This window comes from Morone saxatilis, unplaced genomic scaffold, assembly GCF_004916995.1.
Source record: "Morone saxatilis isolate NCDOM2014 unplaced genomic scaffold, NCSU_SB_2.0 Contig14, whole genome shotgun sequence".
In the NCBI taxonomy this organism is placed as follows: domain Eukaryota; kingdom Metazoa; phylum Chordata; class Actinopteri; family Moronidae; genus Morone; species Morone saxatilis.
Genome location: NW_023339696.1, coordinates 2,330,983 through 2,338,732, shown reverse-complemented (window position 1 = coordinate 2,338,732; position 7,750 = coordinate 2,330,983). Strand labels below are relative to the sequence as shown.

The 7,750-nt window shown below is 40.7% G+C and overlaps 1 protein-coding gene across 1 annotated transcript in view; it reads left to right on the top strand.

Moving 5' to 3' along the window:
• Positions 1–3,785: 3,785 nt before the first annotated feature.
• hdac5 (histone deacetylase 5) overlaps positions 3,786–7,750 on the top strand; it is a gene marked incomplete at its 3' end in the record, with an annotated part of 27,775 nt that continues 23,810 nt past the window's right edge. The window contains 1 exon segment of the mRNA XM_035654964.1: positions 3,786–3,901.

Genomic DNA, 7,750 nt, shown 5'->3' with positions numbered 1-7,750 from the left:
TTACATTCAACTATGTTTCCTTTGGCTCTGGATTGGTCGTTTTCATTCAGATGCAGTGGATTCTTAGAAATGCCATTCAGAGCACTAGGAGGAGGCCAGAGGAACCTGTTTTTTTTACAAGTTATTCTGGGGTCTCAGGTTCTACTGGTTTCAGGTTTTCAGCAAATATGGACAAAACAGTTATTTTTTATAAAAAGTTACCTACTGCAGCTTTGAACGTTTTCCAATGTTCACCCCATTACATACACGAGCTAGGAACCTTATTGATATATTAGAAACACTGGGGCCATGCTACAGCTTCAAAGTGTACCGTAGATTGGAATCACAGTTCCCCAAAACCCCAAACTTGCTCATTGTAGTGCTTTATTTTAATATTTATTCTTCAGGGCTGTTGTGTTAGATTGCATGAGTTGTACAGGTAAACATATGTTTAAAATAAACTAGTGTTTGAAATACATGCAAATGAACTTAAAGTGCAATTGGACCAGTTCACTCTACCTTTGCCCACATGTTCACCATACATTCCATTACACTGCACATGTGATTGAATTTGATGTTGATGATGATTGATTGGATTGATGGAGTAGCCACCCACGGTTATGATGCACCCCCCCTCCTATGTTAAGAGCATTTAATAAGTGTGGATCTGTGTTTGGCCCTGAGCCAGCAGACCTCAGGACAGACCTTGCTGTTGCTTGCTGTGTGTGCCTGTTATGTGTGTGGCGTGAAGTACAAACGAGTTTTGTGGTGCACAGGCTGGGTTGCAAGAGCTAGACATGTCCTCAAACCACATAATCATCTCTTCAGGCATGACACACACACACACACAACACACACACACATCACACCACACTCTGACATTCATTCAAGACAATTATTCAGGATGTCGGGAAGTGTGCCGTTTTTCTGTGTAATCCTGTTCTCTCTCTGTCCCGTCTTATTCTCTGGTCTCACCCTCTCTCTCATATTTCCACACCAACAGTGCACTGTACCAAGGACCAGTAGGTGGCGCCAGAGGACCAGGGAGCCAAGTAAGCAATCAGGGTTGCAGGCTTGTTTTCCTTACTGGTGGATGTAATTCTTTTCAACGCAATTGTTTGGTTCGGACACAACCACACGCAGGAACATTTCAGAAATGTAGGCATTGATACACAACTGTGTCAAATTAAATTATCATTTTTTCATAAAAACCAAACAAAATGTCAGACACAACATAAGAAAAAATATCAGATCATTTACAATTATTTATACCGAGAATAAGAAACCAGATACATTTGGGATTTAAATAAGTAAAAAATGACAGAAGAATCTGAAAGAATCTTCATTCAAAAGCAATAATATCATTATAATATCGTTGAAATAAATGAGAGTTGTGCAAATCATTTGTGTGAACATCATAGTCGCAACACCACGTGGCCGGAAGCGATCTGGGGTTCACTGATTACCACGCTGCAGCAGCGCTCGTGTTTCTAGCTAGAGAATGATGATTGAACAGTCTCGATTAACAAATGATTTTTTCTTTGGTATATTCAAGTGTATAGTGTTCCACCTAATAATAACTGAGATGAAAAGAGAGATGATAAGTAAAACATATGACCTATACAACGGTCGGAAGTGATCCCGAGCATCTAAAAAAAACCACAATTCTCGTTTGTCGTGGAGAATCGTTGAACTGTCTTGCCCTATGGTTCGTGGTGGTTATGTCTGGCGCGTGGTAGTTGTAACACGTACACAAAACACGGGTATAGCACCTCATACTAGAGCGAATAGGTCACACCCTGTATAGCACTAGCTTACAATAACCCATGTGTTATTCTTATCGAACTGTGACATGATGCACTCATAGTTGGCAATTCTATATAATATGAGACGTCCACATTCAGTCCCGAAAAGCAACATGCACACAAATTCATTCTTGTATATCAAGTATAGCTCGCTGTCAACAGCATGAAAAATAGTTATCCACACAGTAACACATAACTGCAAGTAAGACCGGGATTGAAGACGTTTTTCACAGCAGACATTTTGGCTGCCTGCCATTGAAGTAAATACTGGGACGGAGTCTTTATTAATGTTATTAGTTCCACCTATGCCTTTCTGCAAAATTTGGAGAAATTAAAAAAAAAAAAAAAGTTTGGTGATCCTGAAGGCTCTCACAATTCAAGTTTGCAACATTTCTTCGAAATAAAAGCTAAACTACAGTACATGTAAAGTACAAGTCAGACAGACTGAAAAGAGATCAGAAAGTTTGGATAATGAACTCTTCATCTGAGACCAAAAGCCTTTAGTGACTACAGGAAGTTATCGGACTCCACAATAGAATGCTGCTCATTCATTAAGCACATTTCTTCCTCCATCATTTCCTTGTACAATGGCACAAGAACAATACGCGCTGAGGAGAAGCCACCAGGAAACACATTTTAGTGGAAACTGACTCCCCAGCAGCACTCACACTGGCACTGGAGGCCTTTCCCTTGTAGGACTAAAAAAACGGAGCTTTCTGTTCTCACATTAACACTGATAGTTGTGGCAGATTCAGACAAAAGCCAGCTTCTTCATTTCCAGCCAGAGATGATTGATTTTGCTGTCTGTAATGACCAGTGTTGTTGAAAACGGCCCATGGTGGTCTATGCTGATTTTTAAATGTTTCTAACTCATTTTAAAACAAAAACCCTGTTTAAGAGTATGGTATCATCAAAGACAATACCACGTTGCATGTCATCATTAAATGACGTAGAAGACATGGAAATAAAGAGACAGCACTGTTATTGTGCTGTAGAGCTAGCTACTGTTAGTATTATAAGCCTGGATGTAAGAAGAAGAACTGGTTACAGCGTTGGGGGGGCGGGCCAAAGAAGTTGGACAGATTCTGAGGACTTTGTGCATATGCTTCCACACTGTGGAGCCCATAGAGCAAGTGCTTTAGAGACTTCGCCGGTCGAGCTGCTTGCTTCCAGTTAACCCCCCGCTATCTTGAATGGAGATAAAATAATTTAACAGTGCGGCTCATATAGACTTTCCATCTTATCATAGCAAATGGATAAAAAACCTTATTTCACAGGGTGCTGATGTATCCACTGTTTTACAGTCGCTTCTTTCACAATGCAAGCTTAAGGTAAAAAGTGTTTTTGAGGCAGTGTGCATTATGTGACAGTGCTGTAATTACATAGTTTAGCCACTATGTCAAATTGGCCCTGCGCTCTCCTTGGGGGCTTGGTTGTAACTGATTAAACTTTGTTCTAACAATAGCTTGTTGGACTGCTTAGCTCAAATACTTGGAGGTTGGATTTATGCTTCATTGCATTCCAAACACCTTTTCTTTTTACAAAGAGAGTGCTTTTAGGATGGCTAACCAATGTGGTGAACAGGGGTGGCTGAACAATAAGGGGCAGGACACAGCTGCTAGCATTAGCCTCAACGCTGACCTCAACCCACCTTCCACACAGCAGGGAAATACTAAAATGTTCAAATGTAACATGTGACCTCTCAAAGACTGTAGTGTGACTTGTAATACCACTGGGTTAAGCCACTGCTGTTGTTAGTAAGCTAGTTAGCTGCTAACAATCACAATGCTAACTCTTGCAGAGATAAACATACTAATCCATTTCCTACACCTTCCAAAGTCTATATATGGACCCTCACTGCTGGGCCTAGTTACGGTTGCTAAACTATGATTGGACAATTGCTGTTTGTGGGAGGGGTTTAGCAGTCAACTGTTCAATAAATTTCTTTTAATTTTCTTCTTTTGCAGAAAAACGTCTGACTCATCTGTCTGTCCATCGTCTGTCCTCCAACACATGGCCGACTCCGAGGACCCACTTTAACGCACACATACACACAGTGGAAGGATCCGGGGAAGCAAGTTCAGGTTCAAACTTCATGAATTCATCACACACCTCAAGTAAGTTCTCTATCTGTCTTTCCATCTCAAAGAGCTGCTGTGGTACTGGTGTAACTGGAGTGAGACAGCTCATACTGGTTTACCAAATGGTAGCAAAAACATTGGGGACTGGCTTGTGACTGGACACCGCTAGATTGAATCCCTTGGTTGTCGAATGTCTATTTTTTTCTTCTAAGTTCTTTCCATGATCTCTGTATTTATTGTGCAGTTGAATCCATATGAGCAATGCAAACCTTTTTTTTTTTTTCTTGGGGATGGATTACTTCAGTTGTGTTGTTTGTTGTTGCACTTGTCAGCTCAGTCAATTATATAAAGGGAACTTTATTGAGCCAGCAGCTCGGTTTACTGACTGGGGGTAAATAGTGCGAGGAGGACTGAAATATTTGAAGCAGCGCTTTCCAGCTGATGCATGGCTCGCACTCACTGAGGTCAATAACAGAGTCAGTCATATCATCATACTTTACTGTATGTTGTTTCTCTGCTGCCCTTCAGTGACAAGTGGATAGGTGTGTGTGTGTGTGTGTGTGTGTGTGTGTGTGTGAGTGTGATAATATGGTTGAATGTCACTTATGGCTGTAGCAAACAAACTGTTTTATTGTTTCATGTGAAGAGCTCTGAATGCTGTTTTAATGTATTTTATATTTACAAGCCGTGACAGTATGGCTGGTATTGTATTCTCTTAGTAAGTGTGTGTCTGTGTGTCTGTGTGTCTGTCCTGGTGACACCTAGTGTAGCGCAAACTACCACAGAAGTGGTTTTACTTTGCCAGGTGTTTCTATGTCTGTCTGTCTGACCGTGGACAGATTTTGTCAACGTGATAGCAGTCGCAAAACTGTTTGCTATCAGTGTAGCGTGCCCAGACCTTTGCACATGCTACAATGATGTTTTTCTTTTTGTTCAGTTTCTAGCTATGCATGAATGTATGCTGAAAATATTATAATTTATATCAGTTAACAAATCACCAAAATATGTAACTAACGTTTGCCCAAACTCAAAATGAGTTTGAACAACACTTAGTGGTCATGGGTTGGAATATTAACATGTTGACAGGTGTCACAGCTAGTGATCCAAATGGTCTTTTTATTTTTGTCACTTATGTCCATTGTAAACATGTTCATGATTGGGGAGTCTTTCCTTTTCCTCCATTATTATGAAGGTATTATAGAAGCAGCATAGTCACAAGTCAGCCTCAGCTGTAAATTGTGTTTAGCGCTAATTAGCTAATGTTAGCATGCTAACAAACTAAGTGTCAAACATTGTAAACGTTACACCTTTCAAACATCAGCATAATGGCAGTGACTGTGTTGGAAATCTCTCCACTCACTCATTTTTTCTTTTTTTAAGACTTTATTGCCATACTAGATGCTTTGTGAAACCACATAGACATAGTGGTGCTTCGAGCATAACGCTAACATGCTGATGTTACCCAGTTGTAATGTTACCATCCTAGTTTAGCATTTTAGCCTGCTAACCCTTAGTTACTGTAGGACAAGTCATAGTAAAAGAACAAATGGCCACACAAGGAGTTTTACATTGAACAGGATGCCAAAAATCAAAGAGTAGTCGTAAAACATGGAGTTGTTTGTTATGTGCTCTGACTGCTGTCCGAGTTGAATCTGTGTCTGGAGTGTCCGTGGATATATCGGATAACAAATGAACTGGTGTGAGCGTATGGAGACATAGAAAGTATGTATTTGTCTCTGTATATTTGTGACAGTCAATGTTGGGCAGAATAAGTGGGTTAATTGGAACACCTGTAAGCCGTCCTCAGGTACTTTTTATAACAGCCTTGTCTCGGACTGAGTGACTGGTTGACTGACTGACTGTAATTTGGTTGTCATGGTTACAGATATAGTACATAACGCTCACATTCACACACAGACACACAGACAGCAGTGTGACTCCAGGGGTTGATGCGCCTCAAATAGAAACGCAGAGATGAGTCATCCACTGAGCTACTGCAGTAGGCAAACACACACACACACACACACACACACCTTTAACAGATGTGTTTAGTATGTGAGACCATTAGGATGTCAGACGTGTTGCCTGGTCAGTCGCATCTCTCTCTGTCTCTCCTGCTGCCAGACTGATTGGAAATGACAATGTAGAGATGTAAGATAACAGGAAAAGTCTTTAATAAATCATTATAGTACTGGATAACAGAAAAGCATTGCAGCAGCTCAAGTCAGTGTAAACCAATACAGGACCTTCTCAATGAGTTTTCAACATATTTCTCTTCTTTCGATGTATTTAGTCTCTCTGCTTGTGAGTCATACTGAGGCAGCCCGAAATCAGCTTGAGGACACACAGAGCTGTTTACACAGGAGGTGAGGATGATTAGGGCGATGAAGGTGATGAGGAGGAGGTGGTATGAAGGTGATGATTCAATGAAATATTATCATTCCTGGAAAGGAAGCTGTCATCACAGCAGCAACAGTCAGCCTGAGATGAATACAGAGGACTCCAAATCATCTACATTATTGAAATTATATTCTATCACCTCTCCATACATCGTTCTGAGGCCATTCAGAGATTTTTTTATGTATTAGCATCGGTTGCATAAAGCCTGATTTATTCTGATCCTTTGTTTTTTTGTAATCCCTGCACCCCAGCAGTCAGTGGCATCCCGTTACGCTCCGTTAAAACACTGGAACCTATCGCTTAAAGCACAGCTTCACTTAGGGCTGAGCTGCTGAATGGAACAAACAAATACTATAAATAGCAGCCAGCAGTTTCAATTAATAATATCCACACTGAAAGCGATGTGAGAAGAGTGAGCAGTGCAGCTTTTGGTTATAGAGCGACATTTCCGTGATTCTCCATGACATTTCCCAGGTGGGACACATGATGGAAACCGCTTTTCATTCGGTTTGGACTTGGTGTTTGATTGGAAGCGTAAAAACAGCAACACATTGTGATTTTACCGGGAGTTTTACAATTGTTTTTTTACAATTGTATCTATTTCTTGGCCGGGCACAGATTGCCCTTTGAAATCGAGAGGATATAACAAGCTAATTAGTGAGCTTTAGAGGTGCTAGCAGCTGGATGTTTTCCACCCCCTTTGCCAGTCTTTATGCTAAGCTAACTGGCTGTAGCTTCATACTTGGAGCTTTTTTTCAGCAAGAAAAAAAATGCAGTATGCTAACAAGCTCACAATGATATTGTCAACGTTATGATGTTTAGTTAGTTTGTATGTCTGTGTGTGTGTGTATGTGTGTGTGTATATATGTATGTATATATATATATATATATATATATATATATCCTCTCTGGACTCAAGTAGATGTTGACATAAAGCATTTACTGAATAAGTGAAAATGTATCGATTCTCAAACACTTTCTAGATTTTTGTGGTTTATCCTACAACTGTTAGATAGCATTGTTGTGAACATAAACTGAGGGCTAAGATGTGATGAATACAAATGCAGATCACTCTGTTATGGTTGCATTCCTTTTATGCAACCATAACAGAGTGATCTTGCCTAGTGATTGCCTAGCTTGCAGTATATCAATATATCACAGTATATTGAATCGTAACCCCCTGTATCGTGATACGTATCGCCAGATTCTTGCCAACACACAGCCCTGCATAAGTAAAAGGATCACAAAATCCATGCAAGGGTTGTTGAGATATTTCAGTCTTGGTGGACCAATGGAAACGCCGCTATCACCATCCCCAGCGCCACAAGGCTACACAGCGCACACTGGGCAGTGCAGCAGCATGAGCGGCCACTGAGCTTAAAAAAAGTGTCCACCTTTAGATACTCAGACTGCATCAGCACAAAACCAGAGGAAGAGGGGGTCACAGTCCCGCCCACACTGTTTGATTGGCAGGTGATCTCTGGG